This window comes from Monodon monoceros, unplaced genomic scaffold (assembly GCF_005190385.1).
Source record: "Monodon monoceros isolate NGI ecotype Baffin Bay Population unplaced genomic scaffold, NGI_Narwhal_1 Super_Scaffold_5, whole genome shotgun sequence".
Taxonomy (NCBI): domain Eukaryota; kingdom Metazoa; phylum Chordata; class Mammalia; order Artiodactyla; family Monodontidae; genus Monodon; species Monodon monoceros.
The window spans coordinates 110,666,046-110,686,100 of NW_021703782.1; the positions used below are offsets into that span (position 1 = coordinate 110,666,046).

General features: G+C 65.2%; 1 protein-coding gene across 1 annotated transcript in view; it reads right to left on the reverse strand.

Moving 5' to 3' along the window:
- Positions 1-19,452, reverse strand: part of RXRA (retinoid X receptor alpha) — a 95,141-nt gene extending 75,689 nt beyond the window's left edge. The window contains exon 1 of the mRNA XM_029203717.1: positions 18,535-19,452. The gene's annotated coding sequence lies outside the window, so the exon portion shown is untranslated. The remainder of the gene's footprint in view (positions 1-18,534) is intronic.
- Positions 19,453-20,055: the final 603 nt, after the last annotated feature.

A 20,055-nucleotide genomic window follows, 5' to 3' on the forward strand; every position in this document is an offset into this window, starting at 1 on the left:
CCAGCACAGGGCCCTCTCCCCCAGCACAGGGCCCTCCCCCATAGCCAAGGTCCTCTCCCAGGGCCCAGCTCTGGCCAGTGCAGCCAAGAGGCAGTACCTCCCCCGCCTCCCACAGTGGCCTTGAGTCAGGCAAAGCACCTCCCCCTTGGACCTGTTTTCCCCCCTATGACATGGGGTCTCGCAGGCCCAGCTATGACCCCACCCTGACACCGTCCCAATGGGGAGGCCCCGAGACCTCCCACCACCCCAGGCTCCGCAAGCCTGCGGGGAGGCGGCAGGGGGCGGGGCAGCGGCAGTGGGGGCTCGTCCCTGGGCAGCCCAGCCCTGCCCCCAGCCGCCTTCTTCCTTCACCCCCTGCGCTGAAGGCCTGGGGAGGGGGCGCCAGGAGTTGGGCAGGTCCCACAGCCCCTGGGAACCCCGAAGCCCCAGCGTGCGTGCCCCCGTCAGGGGACAGACAGGAGCCCTGCCAGCTAATCGCTTGCAGGATGCACAGGGCCTCAGGAGGAAAGAACAGGCTCAGGTGGCCAAGGGTGACAGTGGGGGGAACCAAGGCCACGGCAGCCCGGGGGTCCACGGGGGCGACACCCACGCGAGACCGGAAGGAGCAACGGTGGCTGCAGGGCGACCCGGGGAAGGGCACTCCGAGGCAGGAACAGCACGTGCAAAGGCTGTGAGCAGGGGAAGGGCTGGGAACATTCTAGCAACAGGAAGCAGATCGGTACAGCTGGTCCCCCGGGGGGAAGAAATGAGAGACAGGCCCGGGGCTGGGACTTCACCCTGAGGACCACGGCAGCGTGGGAGGGGCATAAAGACCACAGCGTGATCAGGGTCAAGTGCTTCAGAACGAGTGAGCAAAAAAGCACCTCAAGGAGACGCTGTGTGGCCCGACGCCATCACATCACTCTGGGTGTCACCCCCACGTGCCCCACCCCGACAGGCCGCCGCCCCCCTACTGGCAACACGGTCCTTACAGGGCAGGTGGGGAAAAGACACCATCAGACGCACAAGGCACGGGGTCGTGGGTGTGGGGGAGGCCCTCCTAAGGGGGGCATCAGGAGGGCTTCCCATAGGAAGGGGCGTCTGAGCACAGCCCACCAAGCAGGTGCGGCACCACTGCCACCATCGCACCACGCAGTGCGCTCATCTGTGCCAGGAGTTGACCCAGATTTAGTCATGAATGAACCTGGCCGAGAGTCGAGTCTCTAATTACTTTTCACTTCCCCTCATCATGCATTATGCATTGACAGCAAGCGAGCAGAGAGAGGGGACAGGAGGAAAAGCACACAGCACAATTAATTTCAGCTCCAATTGTTCTCTCCCGCCTTGCCCGCCCTCCCCCCTGCGGGGGGAGAGCCTTTCCTAGCTGATGTTTCACAAATACCTTAAGGGGTCAAACACCAGAGCTGTTTTCAGACGCTGGCACATCAGAGCAACAGAGATGCACCCTCACCAGACCCAAGCCCATGGCCCTGGCCGCTGCCTGCGGGAGGCCACTGAGGCAGGGACAATGGCTTCTCGACCCCCAAGAACCAACCCCCCTGGCTGGCCAGCTCCATTCTGGCCCCGGGGCATGGCTGGAAGGGCCCTGAGCCTACCAGGTGCCCCCACCGCTGACGGCCCAGGGGACACGAAAATCCCATCTCCAGATTTGGCCCAAACTTTCAACATCCTTCCCAGCAGCCCCATTGCTTGGGCAGAACCTCAGGTTGCGCAAACATCAGCTCTGGGACCCCAGCGGGAGTAGTTATCCCCACCTGACAGGTAAGGAGACCAAGGCCTCTGCCCAAGGCCCTGTCAAGACTGGGCGCTCACCCGCTGGGGCGCATCCACTTCCATCTTCCAGGCAAAGAGGAACCACCAAATGCTCTACCGAGGCGGAGAGCCCTCCTGTTCAAGCGGCCTAAGCAACAGGCCCCGTGAATGCCAGACCCCAACTCTCCACACGGCCCAGAGCCCCAGGAGGCAGGCCCACCCTCCGTGGCTGGCATCGATCCCCCGCTCGCCCCAACGCCACATCCACTGTCTGACCACGGGGCCAGCGCTGACGCTGACGAGGGCTCTAAGCCCACATCCATCACCCCCTGCAGGGCGACGGGACAGCGGGCACTGTGGCTGTGGGGTGGAGAGGGCCTAACCCCAGGGGAGCGTCCAGGAGGAGGCCTAATATATGCAGACACCTGGCAGAGCAGGAAGCTGGAGGGTGAAGGGGCAGCATGGGCAGGACCCAGAGGAGGGAGCAGGCGTAGCTCCTGAGGACAAAGGGGCGCAGGGAGGGCAGAGAGCAGGGCTAGGCGGCAGTGAGAACTTCATCCCGCGGGCACTGGGGAGTCACAGAGGGTGGTGCACAGGGGAAAGGGCAGTCCAGCAGGGCAGGGAGGTAGGCCAGGAGCCACGGGAGCAGTGGGCCCCGGAGCCCAGAGCTGGCTCCAGCCCCAACCCAATCTCCTGCCGGGAAGCCGGGCAGGAACCTAGGGCTCGACTTCCCACCTTCACAAAAGAAATCTGGGCCATGGGTGCCCCGGGTCGGGGTTTCTGTCGAGAGATCCGGTCTCCCCCGCCCTGCAGGTGCTGAGTCAGAAGCCCGGGGCGGGGGCGGGGGTGGGGGAGACCCAAATCACACCCCCTTCCAGCAGCGCAGGCAGGCAGCTGAGCACGCTGGCGCCCAGCTCCCCCCACCCCCGGGCCAGACCGGAGCTCAGACGGCCAGCTCCCGGGCCCTCCCGGCCCCAGCACCCCCTCGCCGGGACGTAAGCCACAGCATCCTCACTTGTCAGCACCGGAAGGGACCCACTTGGGGCCGGGGACACAGAGGCCTGGGGCAGGACAGGGTGGACTCGTCCACGCTTGGCCAGATCCCCTCCTGGGGCACGGAGCAGGGACCCTCAGAAGGCAGGGACGTCGGGCGCAGGCCTGGGGACTGTTTCAAGGTGGGGTGGCACTGGAAGCAGGCTGCTGGGACAAAGAATCGGAGCAGGGGCAGGGCGGGCCCGCCAGGCAGAGGGAACAGCACGCGCGAAGGCTCAGAGGTGGGGACACAGACGGCGCGGCCCAGCAGGGACCTCTCGGGGCTCTGCTCCGCCAGTGGGGCCCCAGAGGGAGAAGACTGCCAGGTCTTCGGGGAGAGCTGACAGGCCTGAGCACCCCACTCTGGTGGGGCCACGAGGGCCGGCAATGGGCCTGTGAGTGTTGCAGGCAGGAGGGCAGAAGGGCAAGAGGGAGCCGGGGACGTCACATCTGCTGACCGAGCCCCCGCCCGCGCCCAGCTTTGGGGAGGAAACGCTCTTTCCCACAGTTTCGAAAGATCTTCTTTGCTTGAAGGAAGAAGCAAACCCGGAATCACACCATTCCATGGCTTGGGGCCGTGCTCTCTGGGGCTGGGGCACTGGTCCCCCGAGCCCGCCCACCAGAGAGCCACCCACCTGAACACACTTCCCTGCCCAGGACATTAAGCAGGGAAAGGCCAGTGGGGACTGGACACTTAACCCCCCAAGTCCGCGTCAAGGCTGCACCTGGCAACGGCTCTCGCTTCCTGGCCCTGGGAGATCCCTGGGCCCCAGAAGGTTCTGGAGCCAGCGGTCCCTGAAACCGCCCCTCCCAGGGAAACACTTCCTCCCAGGGGAGAACTCCCGCATCTCCCCCCATGGCCCAGCCCATCACTGGGGGCCGCAGAGCACTGAGGGGCAGCCCTTCACAGGCCCCCCAGCACCAGAGCAAGAAACGCCTCTCCCCAGCCTGCAGATGCGACACTGAGGGTCAGGGAGGCCCCCAGCCACCGCTCTTCCCTGCTCCCCGGCGAGAACTAAAGTTCCGACCCTCCTTAAGTTCACCCTCACGACCACCCTAGAAGTAAGTGTCATCACCCCACTCCACAGATGACAAAGTCCAGGCTCAGAGAATGAGATGCTGCCCCAGGTCACACAGCTGCAAAGGGCTGAGCCGGGACCCGAACCAGGCACGTGAGTCCTCCCCCCGTAGCACGCCAGGGCCACCCAGCCCACACGTGGCTTCCCAGGCTCATAGAAGGAACCCCTCACCAGAGCAGTGACAAGGCAGCCCCACCAGCCAGATGGCCCTCTGCCCATGCCACCTCCCCAGGGCGGGGCGGGTAGAAATCCCATAATCTCTAGGGCCTCTCCAGGGAGGAAGTACTCCCCCACCCCCGCCTGGGCCACGGGATTAGGTTTTCTGTCCTCTAATCAAGAGATTCCCCACAATCCTGGCAGCCACACGTGCACGCACCCCCAGACACCTCCAGGATCAGCCCAGCCACAGCACTCACGCCAGGAGGAGAGGCCACCTCGGCACAGGGCAACAGCCACGGCCGAGTCCGGCTGGGCCAGCCAGGGCGGGAAGGGCCAGGAGAGAGGCCGGACTGGCTCCTCCCTCAGCGCCCTCCACCGGCCCCTCAAGTCAGAATCCCAGACCTACCAGGTCCATCTGGGCACTGCTGGGGCTGCCCATGCCAGCCTGGGAAGCCCACCCAGCACCTACGGGGTGGCAGAGGGTCCCAGGTACCAGTGGGGCTCAGCAGCACAGAGTCCAGGATCAACCAGCTGCTTGGCACCTGCCTTACTGCCAACAGGTGGGGTGACGGGCACAGAGCAGGCACCTCGGTGCAGAGGAGGACGGGGCCGGGCCCCGGCCTTCCCACCTAGCGTGTGTCCTTTGTCCGTCGCCACTCACCTTGGCAGCCCTTCCTGACCCGCAGAGCCCTGTGTCCTCAGGTGCCAGCAGCACGCTGGGGTCTCACCCAGACTCACTGGTCCATGCTCTGACATGGACACTATGAGTGCTGCTGAGATGGACCTGTCTGCGTGGAAAACATCTGTGTCCCACGTCCCCATCCCGGCAAGCAGCCCCCCAACGTCAGGACCACGTGGGCCTTCTACTCTGACCTCACAGCCCCTCGCCAAGTGCTCAGGCCCGCAGCAGGTCCGGGATAAACCCTGCCCCTCGGCCATAATGGCTGGGCCAGTCCTGCCCAGCCCCTCCCCACTGACGGCCTGGGGCAGACAGCAAGATGCAGTGTTCCCAGCTCGGGCTCTGGGGCCCTGGCACCTGCAGGGCCTCGGCAGTGGCACCCTGGTTCTCTGCACCTCAAAATACACGGGGTTGGCGGCCCCACGCCCACAATCTGTGTGGCCTCGAGGATCTGCTGGGCCTCTGAACCCGGGCCTCACCTGCAAAGGGAGAGTGCGGTGGGCTAGGCACAGGCTGGCACCAGGCCACTTGGTGGACCGCAGCCCACCGGCCCTCCACCTGAACTCCAGCCCCACCCAGGCCTGGGAGCCACGGCGGGCCTGACCCCCAAGGTCAGGACCCTCAACCGCCAAATGCTAGCACAGGGCCCAGCCGTGCCCACTCAGGCAGGCGAGGGCCCCTCCGCCCCAGGCCGGGTCGTAAGCCCTTGGGGCGACGCCCCCAACCTGGGGTTTCCACGTCCCCCGCAGCCAGCAGCACCTGTCACAGGAAGACCTTGCGGGCCAGACCCTCCAACACCCCACCCCCACCCCGGCCCGAGGCGGGCTTGGCCGACCCCTTGGCACAGCTGGTCCCTCAGAGGGTCGGGCCTGGGCCCGCGGCAGATACAGTCTGAATGAGGACAAGCCCAGCCCTCCCCTCGGGGCACCCTGCCCGGCCAGTCAGAGGCAGAAACACTGAGTATTTATTTACCCTCATGTCCCTGACCCACCCCACCCAGCAGATACACCCACACCGGTCACCCTTTCTCCTCTGTCATGAGGTTTCACCCCCAACCTCAACTTCCAGCGGAGAACCAGGCGAGAATGGGAGGAAACTGAGTCATGAGCTGGGGCACAGCCACTGCCACCACACACTCCCCACAGCTGGCCCCAGGGGATGGAAAGGGGCCACCCTGCAGAACTCTATACCTGGGGAGAGAGTGAGCTCCCTGACACCGAGGGTGTGCAAGCCACGCTGCTGAACCGGGGTCTTGCACACACGCTTGGTTTCCCCAAGGCCCCAGGCCCGAGCCAGGAAGCCGGCTGTAGACTGGAGGGCGTGGGCCTATCTAACCCAGAGCTGCTAAAAAGAGCCAACAGGGAAGTAAAAATAGGAAATAAAAATAAAATTGCTCCAGCCAGCCCCGGTTGTTTGTGTAGGAAACACTGCATCTCCCGGCCCAGCAGGGCGGGCTCAGCTCTGGGCCCCTCCCGGACGAGGAATGTCTCTCCCCACATCCCCCCTCCTCCCAGGACTTAAGCTGTGCACCCTGGGCAGGAAGTGCCTCCGAGAGGGATCCCGAGAGCCGGGTTCAAATCTCAGCTCTGACACTCATCGACTGTGGGACCCTGGGCAGGGAGCTGGGCCCCCTCCCAGGGCTGCAGACCCCCACCCTGCCCTGCCCGAGGCTCCGGCAACACCGGCCCACCACCTCCTCTGCCAGGTTCCCCTCCGGGACCCTCTCCATCTGCCCCGAGGTGGGCAGTCAGGAGATAAGAACACCAGACTACAGTGAGGACCAGACCTGGCCCTCCGCGCGGCTCAGAGCTCAATTTCCGTATCCACACAATTAGAGGAAGTCTTCCTTCTCATCCTTTCCTGCTGGTCCTTTCCAGGGCTGGCATTAGGCTCATTCTCACTAAAGTGTGCATGACTGACCCTGGCTTCAAGACCGGCTCGTTCTCCCAGGGTGCAGAACCCCACAGAAGAGAAGGCACCCCGGCCAGAGGGCCAGGCTACGGCTCACACATCCCACCACCCACCCTGCCCCGCCCTTGGCAGGCAAGGACCCTCCACCACCCGCTTCATTCGGGGAGGCACTTGCTGGATCAACGCTCATCGATTGGCCAAGCCTGCCGAGGGCGCCGCTGAGAGGGCTCGGGAGAGCTGCAGACCATTAGTGACGCTGCGCAGCCCGAGCCCGGGCCCGGGGCAGTGGGACACCAGCCGCGGACGAGCGCCTCCACCCACCGTGTACCTCTTCAGAGTACCCTTGTCGCTCCCGCGGCCCCTTCGGCCCCCACCACTGGGTCTGACATTCGTCTAACCCTTCGCCCAGGCCGGGGAACTGGGGTGAGCCCTGGGGGACTGGCTGGGGAGGTCTGGGGGTGACATGGCTGGTCTGATCCAACACCGGTCCAGTGACCCTGCCCAACCTCTGCGCCCCACGTGGTTCTGGTTCCAAGTCCCCAAGGAGGGTCTGGGGAGGATGGGGTCCCTGAGGGTGGGGGTGGGGGTCAGCACACGCCACTCCCAGTCCTGGCCTTGCTGCCCAGTCCCCTCCGGCCCACAGACCCTCTGAGCTGGCCAGAGAGCCCGAGCTGGGGGTTCCACGGGTGAGAGCACAGGACAAGAGAGCAGACCCTGGGCCCTCTGGCCTCCGGGTCCTGGGGGCCAAGCCCGAGGTCAGGGACGCCAGCAGCCCACCCAATATAGGCGCGTGGGCCAGCGGCCACCAAGCACCGAGCGAGGAGTCCAGACAGCCAGGGATACGACAGGAGTGACGACAGTCATTTCAGAAACCAGGCAGGGGGTGTGTGTGTGCGTGTGTGTGTGCGTGTGCGTGTGTGTGCAGGGCCAGCCACCAAGAGGGGCTGAGGGTCAGCAGTGGAGGGAGGTCCGGGGCAGGCCACCTCCAGAGCCCTAGAGGGATTCCCTGAGACCCCCAGGTCCCCACGAGGCCCGTTCACTCCCCCAAGGCCATGATCTGCCTGCCCCCTCCCGTCGCCCAGGGGCCCGGGCAGAGTGCAAGGCCTGGCCTCGACGCAGGACGGACATGACGGCCGAGGGGGTGGGGGGCCCCGGCTGCCCCTCCAATAACGAGCTCCATAGCTTATCAGCCACGTGCAGGACCAGCGCGGGCTCGGGAGCCATCCCCTCCCCCCTCCGGTAGCCGGCCATGAGAGCATCCCCGCTGCCCAACGAGGAGACACAATAACTGTCCACAAGCAGATACGTCTCAGCAAAGAGGTGCGGGCAGGGCGGCTGCTGCAGCCGGGAGACACACGCGGGGAGCACACCTCTCCCGAGACCTGCAGCCAGCGAGGGCACCGGGAGCTGCGACCTTGCCCCGTGGCCCTGGGACTTGGGGTGGGGAGGGTGCCAGCCGGGGTCGGAGGGGCAGCGCCTGGACTGGGGGGTGGTCAACCTAGAACCAGAGCTGCCCACGGTCCTGCAGCCGGATCGCAGCCCGGCAGAGGAGGCCCTCTGAGCACCACGGCGTTTCCTTTTTATAAATCCCATCCCACGCCAGCCACGGGAGCCAGGAATAAGTCGGCAGGGATCCAACGCCCAGTGGCAGCCTGTCCCAGGCCGGCGGCTGTGCCCGCACGCCTGCCCACCCTTCCAGCCCGGGAGGGAAGCCCAGAGAGGCCTTGGACATCTCGGGCTGTGCTGTGCACTCTGCCTGCAGCATCTCCCATACTCTCAGGCACCCAGGCTCCCATAAGCCCCGTCTACACCTGTGGAACTAAGCTGGGACCGCCAGCCAGGCCATGGGAACCTAAGGCGCGTGCTCCAGACTGCCCAGCTGCCTGGGCCCAGGCGTCAGGCTGCATCCTACACCAAAGTCCTGACTGCCCCCCAGACCTTCCTCTAGAGTTTTCCTCATCTGGTAAAAGGCACATCACCCTTCCTGTGCTCAGGCCAAAAGCCCCAGACCACTTCTGCCTCATTACCACTCCCCCGCCCTGCCCTCTGCCCCCCGCTTCTCACACAGCAGCAGAGCCTCCTACCAAGCACAGGCCAGACGCCACCCTCCCTGGCCCAGGACCCTCCAGTGGCTCCACCTCCCCGGGGCAGGGGTTCCATAGGCTTCTCCGTGCTCTCTGATTCCATCTCTACCCTTTCCCCTCACTGGCTCAGCTCCAGCCACACAGGTAGATTCAAGGAACTCTGAGTGGGAGGCCTCAGACGGACAACACTGACGTGCAGATCCGAGGACGCAGAAACTGACTTCTCCCGGGCAAACTCCTATGCATCCCTCACAACCCAATTCAGACGGCCCAGCCCACTGAACAGCAGGGCAAGCTGATGACCCTTCTCCTGTGCCTGCCCCGCTCCCAGTAGTCCTCCCAGCGCCACACTCACACTGTCCCCTCCCCCACAGTGAAAGCAGGCATGACCACACTTGTCAACCACGAGTGACCTACCCCGATGCACATTATCAGCCCCACTTTACAGATAAGAAAACTGAGGCCCAGAGAGGTTTTAAAACTCTGGCCCAAGGTGACACAAGTGGTAGTGTGGCGGCGGTCCACGCCAGCCCCTATGACCCCAGGCACCACTCACCATCTTGGGGGCTGAGCCTCACCCGACGCTGCCTCCGCAGGGACCAGCAGGTCCAGGCGTCTGCAGACAGACAGCCGGTCAGACGGACAGAGGCACGAACAGACGGCTGGCAGGTGGGAGCTTTGCTCTGAACCTCTCGGCCAGGCTTTGATTCCTACCCTCTCGCCACCGGCCAAGTTTCAACAAGACGTGCTCAGCAGCAGAGGAAGGAACCACGTCTCGACACAGGCAGTCATCTGGGGCTGAGGACCCCCCATGCTGCATCGGGGCACTGAGTCCACGGGACACCCAGGTCCCGCCCAGCAACAGGAGGCAGCTGCATCTAAAGGACGCAGAGCAGAGAGCGGGGGAGGCTCAGCCCTGGACGGGGACACCCACGGTTGCAACCCTGGCCTCAGGCTCCCCGAGGGCTTCCAGCTGCCATCTGGGCCCAGGGATCCTCCAGGGCAGGGTCTCCGTCGATGGCTCCAGGCTCTCCCTGCTCCACGCCCAGGAATCAGCACCAGGGTAGACACACAGCAGGACTTCCCTCCCTTGAAAGTTGGGACGGACCCCCAGAAGAAGGGTGATTCAAACAATGATGCCTTTCAAAGTCACTTTGCAAGGGGTGGGCTCCACCCCCCCCGTGACGTTTCTCAAGTGGAGGGGGTGGGGGAGACATTTGCAGAAGGCACTAATTCAGTCAACAAACATTTTCTGAGGCTGGTGCAGCGCCTGGTGCTGTGCGCTCGGCAGCCAACTAGACCTGAGAGCCAAGCCCATTGATGGGCAGGGGTGCTCGGCGGTCTCAGGCCCCGCGGGGAAAGAGCCGTGCCTGACTGGCGGTGTCTGCCAAGGGTCCCGGCCGTGGAGCAGCGACATGCCAGCCCTGTACTTCCCACCTCCGACTCGGCCCAACATCCTTCCTTCCATTTCACAAATGAGGAAACCCAGATAAACAGGGAGGAAGTAACGTGCTCCAAGTCACAAAGTTCATGTGGCAGAGCCGGAAGGTTCAGGCCAGGGGCTCTGAGCGGGCCACCCATCCCCCGTCAGCGGTCTGCAGGGATCAGCCTCTTGGGGGCAGAGGCTGGCGCCCCGACCTTTGCCCAGGGAGACAGAACAGGGAAGGGGGAAGGCCCTGGCTCCCCTCCCTGCTGTCCGCACCCCTCCAGCTGGACCCAGGAAGGTGGCCACCAGTGCCGCCCCGCCCCACCCCAGGCTGTGGCCCACCTCACCACCATCTGCGCTCAGAGTGGCCTGGCACTCACTGCCCAAGGCCCCCACCTCCTAGCACTCCTCCTGACCTTGATCCTGGGCAGAAAGTCCAGGAGCAGGGGAGGGGCGGGGGCAGCTCCGCCACCTCCTGTGGACTCTGGCCCCAGTAAGAGCCATTTTTCTCAATCCAGGCAAGGAGCGGGTGAATCGAGGAACCATCAGACAGCCCAGCACTCCTGCAGGAGGTTCCACGAGGTGGGGGCAGGGGCACTTCAGGGATGGACCAAGGGATGTGGGGACAGACAGGCGGGTGGGGAAAGGACCCCCAGCTGCTCCACCCAGAGAGGGGCCCAACTCTGGCCACTCCCCCCAGGAGCCAGAGCTCCGAGCTGGCATAAGAACACAAGGTGGGCCAGCGTGGGCCACGCTCCAGACCAGGACATCCCAGGGCCCGGGAAGCAGAGGGGACATCGGGCCCGCAGACATCGGGCTCAGAGGGGCTGCCTGCCGCCAGGCTGGGGGTGGCCAGGTCGCGGCCAGGCCCACTCCCAGCCTTACCTCCTCCCAAGGTTAATCACTCCCAGAGCAGCTGACCACACCCCTCACGCTCACGTGGGTCCTCACCAGCACAGGCCGGTAACCAGCCATCAAGGGGCCAGGTAGAGGAGACTGGCCGTGCCGTTGGATCCTTCTGAAATCCTCCAGGGACAGCCCACCCAACAAACTCTTATTTATCCCGTAAAACCTAACTACAACATCACCTCCTCTTTGAAGCCTCCCTGACTTCCCCAGGCAATTTACAGGTGGAGCAACTGAGACCCAGAAAAGTAAATTTGCCAGCCCAGGGCCACACAGCCCCCAGCTCAGAGCTGGTACTCATTCATCACACCAGCACGCTTTGAACACAAGAAAGCCAGAAAGCAGAGTGGGCGGTGCCTGATGCGGGGGGGGGGGGGGGAGGCTGGAGGGTCACGTGACACTGAGCAGAGGCCCGAGCTCCACACAGGGGCAATGGGGGCCCGCGGAGAATTCCAGCTTGGGGATGTCAGGGCCCAAGGGGAGAAGGGGCCGGCCCGGCCTTGGGTGGTGGCTGGCGTGACAGCACCTGCAGCTCCCCTGCCCCCGCTCTGCCCAGCCCCCATCAGTAAGATTATTCCCCCCTGACATGCTGCTTTACCCCCAAACCGTCTCACCGTAACACTCCCAGGTGAAAGCCAGAGCTGGACCCGGCGGGACTGACCACACTCCCCACCGCGGCCGACTTCCTACCTCCCACAGCTCAGATCCTGTCCCCTCAACAGAGGGAGGGCACGGAGCCACTTCCTGAGGAGGGGATCCCCAGCTCTGCCACCCCAACTGCAAGGCCACCAGCTCAGGGGAACAGGGCCAAGGAAGGGAGGAGCAGAGGCCTCTGGTAGCCAGAGGGCCCCAGGGAAACCGAGGCCCGCGGGGAGAAGGGACCTGCCCGGGCACGCAGCAAGCTGCTCAGAGAGCCAACTGGACCGTCCACCCAACCCTGGGCTGCAGCCCTGCAGGGGAGGGGCCCTCCTGCCGCCCGGAGGCGGGGGAGGGGTGACCACCGGCCTGCCCAGGTGGGGCAAGACAAGGGGGTTCAGGGGACACCCCAAGAGCTCAACCATACAGGTCTCTCCTGGGAGCAGCAGGGACAGCCTCTACTGAGGGCACCCCAAAGCTGCTCCAGATGAAGCCGGGTCACGGGGGTTCACAGCCAGGGCACCTTGGGCACATCCTTCAAGCTCCCCAAGACTGAAGTCCTCATCCCCAAAACGTGGACACAACAGCCCCACCCCAGGGCCTGTCCACGTGGAGGGCACTCAGCCCAGGCCACCACCCTGCCACCGCGGCCCAATGCCGCCCCACGCCGGGCCCGGCCTCTGAGGGCCAAGCAGCCAGCAAGGCGGGTTCTCTGGACAGGAGGCCTGCATCTCCTGGAGAGCGGGGGCCGGGCTGGACCACCAGCCCCTCGCCAGGGCCCCAGGCGCATCCTCCATGGCGTGGGGTGAGCTGCCACTGACGGCAGTCGTGGGTCACCTCCACCCCAGTCCTCAATCATGGGCGCTTTCCTGGACGGCTTGGAGACCACCGTGAGCACTCCCTTGGCTGACCCTCCCGTGTCCCTACGAGGCAGCGTCGTCACCCCGCGTCCGAATGAGAAGCGGCGGCGCTGAACCAGGGTAGCCCGGCACCCCGTCCAGAACTGAGCCCACCGCCCCGTACTCTACTCGGTCGGCTCACAAGCGAAAGACCGCGCACAGCCTGGCGGGAAAAGCACTCAGGCTGCCGGAGGACACGGCCCCGCAGACCGGAGGGAGGGGACCGGGACAGGGACCTCCACGGCGGGGCTCGGGGCCCGCCGCCCGACGGCGCCTCCTCCAGAGGGCCGGGCAGAGAGCCTGTGAGTACAGCGACTCCGGCCACCTGACCTCTGCCCGGGGCCAGTGTGGACACTTAAGCTAAATTGGTCAATTACGGGATACTTAGATCCCTCCCCGGGGCTCCCCAGCCTCCCTCGGTTCTGGGCCGCAGCACCAGGAGGCCAGTTGAATCAGTAACCTCATTACAGCCCAGCGGCCGCACCCGGAGCCGGCTTTGAACTCCGCGGGGTTTATCCATGACCACTGCAGGATTTACACACGGCTGGCCCGGGCCCAACTTGCTCTCCCCTCCCTCTCCTCCCCTCCGCGCGGGAGGCTCCAGACTCAGGACGGCCGCGGCCTCTGCTGAGACCCATCACCACCGGCCCGGAATCCTGGGCACAGCCAGAGAAACCGAGGCACGGCGAGACACCACTGTTGCTCAGATGAGCCCATGGAGGCGCAGGGGTGCCGGGGCCAGGCTCTGGGTCACCAGGAAGCAGACCAAGGGCTCCTCTTTGTGTCCCCAGCCCCAACTGACGGTGCGCCCCACACCTGTCTCAGGAACTTGGGACCAAGGGCCAGCCGTGAACATCACGAGGAGGGACCCCAGGGCAACAACTCACACCGAGGCCCTCAGTGGCTCCAGCCCCACAAGGCCCCCCAACATCCCATTTCCCAGCCCCAAGGTCAGTCCCCACCTTGGTCCTCGAGTCCTTGCTCTGACCCCAGGAGGCCCGGTCGCCCTGCCCCGGCACAGACAGCCCATCCCCCAACTTTGGTGCTCTGGGCCCGACACGGCCTTCCGGGACTGGGCTCAGCCCTCTTGACTTCCAGACTGTTCCATCACCTTTCCCAGAGACCCCAGGCCCCCTCGCTGAAGCCACTAGCGCCCCAGGCCCTGGAACGTCTCGGATGATGTAATGGGGGGCCCATGGGGTGGAGAGCACGTCCCCAAGGACAGGCCAAGGGCCCACGGGCCAGAAAGGGAGAAGGGGACAGGAGAAGAGCCAGGGCCGGGCAGGAGTTGGGGGGTGGGGGGGTCCTCTCCCAGCCCCGTGCTCAGGGAGGTGAAGATCTCCAACCCAGTGGCCCAGCCTGACCCCCCCGCCAGGAAGCCACTTGGGGTCCCCGCCCCCAGTGCAGGCCGCTGCGCTGAGACCCAGCCAGAGCCCACTCACAGGGGCACCTACCCCATCGGGCTCCAAGCCCGCCCAGGACCCTTCTCCTCCAGCCCAGCCTCTGCACATAGCTGGAGGCCTAATTCCGACCCCAGGGCCCCGGGGCCCCTCCTGGTCACCGTGTCAACCAACCAGCTCTCACACAACACGGCCTCTCCTAGCTCCGGCCACATGGGCTGCTGGGCCCTGTCTCAGGTGACCCTCCACCCGGAGCGCCCCTCCCCCTGACCTGCCGCAGCCCTGCCTCTGCTTCAGAGTCCACGCCAGGACTGGCTCCCACAGGAAGCCCGGCCGCCCTCCCGCTCACAGCCAGCTCCGGCCCGGCCGGCGCTCGGCAGGTGCTCCCCGGGCGCCGTGGGGACTGAAGCCAGCCAGCAGGCCCAAGTCCTCCTAAGGAAAAGCGCATTGAAACTTTATTAGAATCAGTTGGGAAGGCCAGGCCCGTGCGCGTGTCCGTGCACGCGTATTTGTGTGCGCGCGCTCGTGGGAGTGGGTGCGTGAGCGCCCGTGCGCACGTGTGCACGTGTGTTCGTACGTGTGCGTGTGTTCACAGCTGTGCACCTGTGTGCGTGTTGTGCGTGTACGCGTGGAGGCGTGCGGTCACGTACACGCGTGTGCGCTGCCCACAGGGAATGCAGAGATAAGGGGACCAGGTGTGGCTGTCCTCGCCCAGTACCCCCACCAGGTCCCTCAGGAATTTGCTGCCAGACAGCTCTGCCCTGGCGGGGCGAGGACGGGGACCCCAGGCCACGGGCGTCTTGAGGCTGCGCCTCTAGCTGTCACCCAGCCTGTGGTTTTCCAGTCTATCAATAATACCCTCGACCCTGCGCCACCCCCAGCCGGGGACAATCCCGGAGGAGGTTCGGGGTCTCCACTCCCCAGAGGACCTTCGAGGGGTAAACAGGGACAGAACGGGGACAGACGGGGACAGCGAAGCTTCAACCTCCACCAAGTCTCGCAGAACAAAACGTTCCCTCACCTGAGGGCCCAACACGCATAACAGGGCTCCCGGGGAGCCAGGACGGGGCACAGACCCAGGCCCCGCCAGGAGAGCGGCTTCTGAAGAGGCCACCTGACGATCAGGAGGTCGGGGGACAGCGGCGCCACCCCAGGGACTGGTCCTGGCCCAGCTGGTGCTCAGGCCCCGCCACTGGGACACCAAGGTGCTGAGAGAAAGCAGGCAGAACCGTGCAGAGGCGCAGCGCGGCACAAAGACCGCGACGGACCTCACGTTTCCGTGGGCCCCGCGAGGCTGTCACGAGGTCCTAGCAACTGAGGCCCAGGGACACAGCAGGCGCCCAGGGAATGGAGCCATCATGTCCTCGGATGGACGGCACAGTGCCCCGGACACGTCAGAAGAGATTTAGAGACATGGGACAGACGCGGGCCAAGGAGGCCCATCTGGCTTCTGGAGACCAAGGAAATGGGTCCCTGAGCGGCCGCCCCGTTCACTTGCTTCACTCACGCAGGGACGCGGGTCCCAGGCACGAGAGGACACACAGACGTAGGGACACAGGACAGACAGCGCCAGGCACAGGGCAGGCAGGGCCCAGCTGCGGGGCCTAGAGCGAGCGCACACCGCGTGTCCCCACTGTCCTCCGCGTCGGCCGGGCCAGGTTTACTGAGCTGCTTTCCGCTCCACCACGCTCACTCGGCTGCTGAGCTAGACGATTGCTTTGTAACTCTAGGGTGCAATTTCTCCGTCTGTGAGGCACTGGGGCACGACTGCTCGGAACATCCCGCACCAGGCTCAGTGGGCGCGCAAGCGAGGCCCTCGCCCCACCAGCTCCTGCGGGCCTCGGGGAGGGTGCACAGAGCAGGGGCCGTGTCGGTGCTCGCTCAGCATGGGAGACGAGGCCGGGGGCAGCCCTCCTCTCCAGCGGGGGTCCCGCAGCCCTGAGAGCAGCAGCCATGCCTCTGCTTTGTGCTCCTGTTTCAGCCTAACACTCGAGAACCGGGCCACTCGCTGATCCAGGCAGGGGGCACGGGGAGGCTCTGGCCACGGGCCTTGCCTTCGAAGAAGGGCCGTCAGGTAGACACGCCCCTGAAATAAGATGGGCTGCCTTTCCGCCAGCACCGTAGAAGGGCCAACACACGTGTCCATTTTACAGATGGACAGTTAAGGCTCCGAGAGCCCGGCAGGCAGGCCACACACACAGGCAGCAGGGACAGAGGACCCGATCCCCAGTGGCCTGACCACCAGCCCACAAGAGGACATGGTCCCCCAGGAAGGTGCAGCTCCCAGGGTCTGCTCCCCCTCTCCCCGGGAATGGCCGGGTCATTCGAGAGAGAGAGCAGGTAGGGGGAGCAAGTGACAAAGGGGCCTGAGGAGGAGAGGAAGGGAGAGTGAAGATGGAACTGCCCCTTGGAAAACGTAAGCAGTGCAGGCAGGGGAGGGGAGGAGCCCGGCCCTCTCCCCGCACCTTCCATAGCATCCAGGTAACAGACCTGCACCGTGCACGTCAGGGCAAAGATATCTGATCCCCAAGCAGACCCCAACCTCACCAGCCACCCAGGTTCTCAAGGGCCTGCACCCCTGCCCATCCCTAACCCTGCCTGTTGTCAGCTCCCATAGGAACAGACCAGTCGATGGGACACCTCAAGGCCCTGGCCACCAGAGCCAGCTAGACAAACTGTGACAAACTAGGGGTGGATGAAAAGGGAAGGTGGATCAGGTCTTGTCCTGAGCCAGTTCAGTGGCCTCTGCTCTGTCCTACGGACAGCAGCTGAGTCGGGCCCAGGAGCCCTCCCCTCCTAGAGGACGGGCCTTCCTCGAGACCACTGCCTACCGTGGAAATACACCAACTGTGGAGAGAGCCCGGGCAAGCCAAGAAAATGAAAGTCCGGAGGCAGCTTCCACCGGCTCTGGGCAGGCGTTTGGGGCCTTCCCCCCGACCCCACACCACCTCCTGTGCAGCCACTGTCTGTCCCCCCTTGGCTCACCGAGGGGCCCCTCTCCTGATGCCAGAGCCCGTGGTACCCACACCCAGCCCCATTCTGTACCACACAGTAATCCCACCACCAGCCCCCAGAACGGGAGACAAGGACCACCAACCGAAACCCGCCCACAGAGGCACAGAGGGGGTGGGGCAGGGGCCGGGGAAAGGCAGGCAGAGGGCCTCCTGGAGGAGGCCCAGCTCCCCGCAGGCCCGGAAGGACAGGCACAGCTGGAAGAGCTGGTGGAGCTGGGATCAGGCCCCCAGCAGCTGCCCCGGGGCGAGCAGGGCTGCCCGCTCAAGTCTGCCAAACCCCAGCTCAGCGCTGCCCGCCCGCACGCCCTCCGTGGCTCCTCCTGGGGGTCCCCAGCTCGCCCCACCCATGTTTGGGCAGAGTGGGTCAGGGCTACACGCTGGGCCCAGGCACAGCAGACAGGCAACCGAGCCCAGGCAAGGATGCAGGCCAGCAAGGCCACGGCCACGGCCACACCCATCTGAGGGCTGTTTTTCTCACCCTGACACTTCCCCCGTCAACAAACAGAGCCCCCTCCAGAGTTTACCAAAACAAACGCCCCAACAGTCAGCAGTGCCCAGGCCAAGGCAGGACTGCCTCGCAGGCCGGACTCCAAGCCCAGCCTCCAAGCCCAGCCTCCAGAGAGACACATGACCCTGTTATTTCGGGAGGCCCCGGAATGTGCTCTATTTTGGGTCCCGAGGGCTCTGATGTTACCAGATGCCCCTTACCAGGGCTCCAAGCTCTCCCAGGTCCCCAAGAGCTGCCCAGAGGGTGACCAGTGGACCTCCTGCTCTGCTACTGCCCCCCACCCTTCCCTGGGCAAAGGGGCTACTAGCAGCCAGGGGTCTGGGGTCTGAGACCCTGGGACACTGCGGACTCAGCCTTCCAGTCCCACTGTCCATCCTGATGCCAGCGCACGTCTCCCCTCGACGGGCACGGGCACTGGTCCGCCCTGGGCAGTGGCAGCAGGGGCAGGGAGCAGGGGCTGCCTTGGGCACGCTCCTTGGCCTCCAGATCTGTACCTTGGGCTCAACCCCGCCCCGCCCCCACTGGAAGGCTCAGCAACTGGGAGACTCCCGGGCGGGTGACAGCAAGCACCCAAGCCCACCGAGCCCCAGGCGATGGGTGCTGGAAGGAGCAGGCCCTCTGCCCAAGGCCCCGAAAGCGGCCAGACAACCGTATGGGGCAACGCCACCTGCCCAGCAGCTCCAGGTCCGCCCTGGGTCGCCAGCCGCGCCTGGACAAGCCGGGCCTCCTGATACTGACCCCCAACGAGGGATTAGGCCGTGTTGACAAAAGGGCTTAGGCAAGTAGCCGCTTAAATGGACCTTCAACTCCACTGGACTTCAGAGCTGCTCACAAGCTTAGAAAAAAATAAAGTGTAGCCAGAGCCCAGGGCGCTCCACTCAGGCCTGGGGCATGAGCTGCCTGGGAGGCCACAGGCTGAGTCAAGGAGACAAGCTCCCCCAGCCAGCCAACTTGCAGCAGCGGGGGGGGGCGGCGGGGTGCAGGGGAGGGGGGGGGGGGGGGGGGGGGGGGGGAAGGGGGAAAGGTGCGGGGAGGAACACAACACCTACCCAGGTTCCTGGGGCACGACCTTTCCTCTTCACAGGAACTCCAGCACAGCGACCCTACAGCCTGGACCCTATGTGTGCTGACTCCCAGGACCCTCCCAGGATGTCAGACACTGGGACCTGTCCCGCTCCAGGTACCCAGCCATGGCCCTGCCTCATCGCGGGGGCCAGGAGGGGAGCAAAGGCAGAGCTGAGCATTCTTGGTCCAGAGGGATGCTCTGTATGTGCACACACGTGTGCAAAGCTTTAACGGGGGACAGGAGAGGCTGTCGGCCTCCACGGGGCCCTGCCAGGCCCACGCCAGGCCCAGCAGTGGCAAGTCAAACAACTCAGCTTTCAATCCTGCTACACACACACACACACACACACACACACACACACACACACACACACGGTCACCAAGGGCTGGGGGTTCAAATCCAAAATCCATCACTTTGTAGCCTGTGGCCTCAGTCGCTCTCAACCAGGTTTCTCATCTGCAAAATGGGCATAAGCACCCACCCTGGGGGCCCTGGGGAGGAAGGAGGGTGCTCAGCCTGGTGCCTGCAGAGGTCTTCGCTGTACAGAGTCAGGGAAGGAGTCTTAGATTTGACAAACTCGGAACCCTGCCCCTGTCACCCTGCCATATGCCCCTCTGTGAGCCGGCGCCGAGCGGAGTGCTCAGACCCTCGCCCAGACATCCCGGGGAGGGGGGCCAGCTCCACGCGGCTCCCCTCCACCTCCCCGTCTCACCAAACGTCCCTGCAGCTGTGCTGAGTTCTGGCAGCCAAGCCGGTGGCCAAACTGCACCCCGGGCTGCAGGAGGGTGGGCAGGCAGGAGGGGCAATAGACCGCGGGTTTCACCCCCAGTCAGCTGCTCTAATTTCCATTCAGCACAGACCCTTCGCCCAGCCTGACAGCCTAGCTGCCGGCCGCACCACCAAAAGCTCATGCATAAAGTCTCCCCACCCCCTCCCCCCTTCCCGGCCTCTCACTGGCTCCCAAACCCTAGGGAGGACGACGGCTCGGGGCACCTGGCCATGCCCCCTCCTCCTCCTCCGTGGGTCCAGACCTTGAACTGGAGATTAGTCCGGGGCAGGGAAGCCACTGGGTGGGATGGCAGTGGGAGAACAGGAAAACCGGCCCCCCGTACCTCTAGGGTGTCCACCCCAAGTGCAGGGCCAGCTCCAGAGAACGCCCGGAGAACACTCTGGTGCGCCTGAGTGAGGGGCCCCATTTCTGGAATGGGGCCCCAGGTTTGATGTTCCCGGTCTTACGGCCCCTTGGCGACCCTGCCCACCCGCGCCCGGGCTGCTCTGGGGGAGGAGGAGTCCGGAGTGTTCCAGGGCCGGCGGCCTGCTGGACTCGGCATACCAGGCGGCGGCGCAGAGGCCGTCCCGATGCCAGGGCGGCTGAAGGCTAGGAGCGCACAAGTTGCGCCGCCCCGCTGGAGGTGGGCGCCCGGGCGGGGGTCGCGGGCCGCTGCCAGGAGGGGCCAGGAGCCCCCCGCTTCCAGCCGACCGGCTGCCCCTCCGGCCCCGCCGC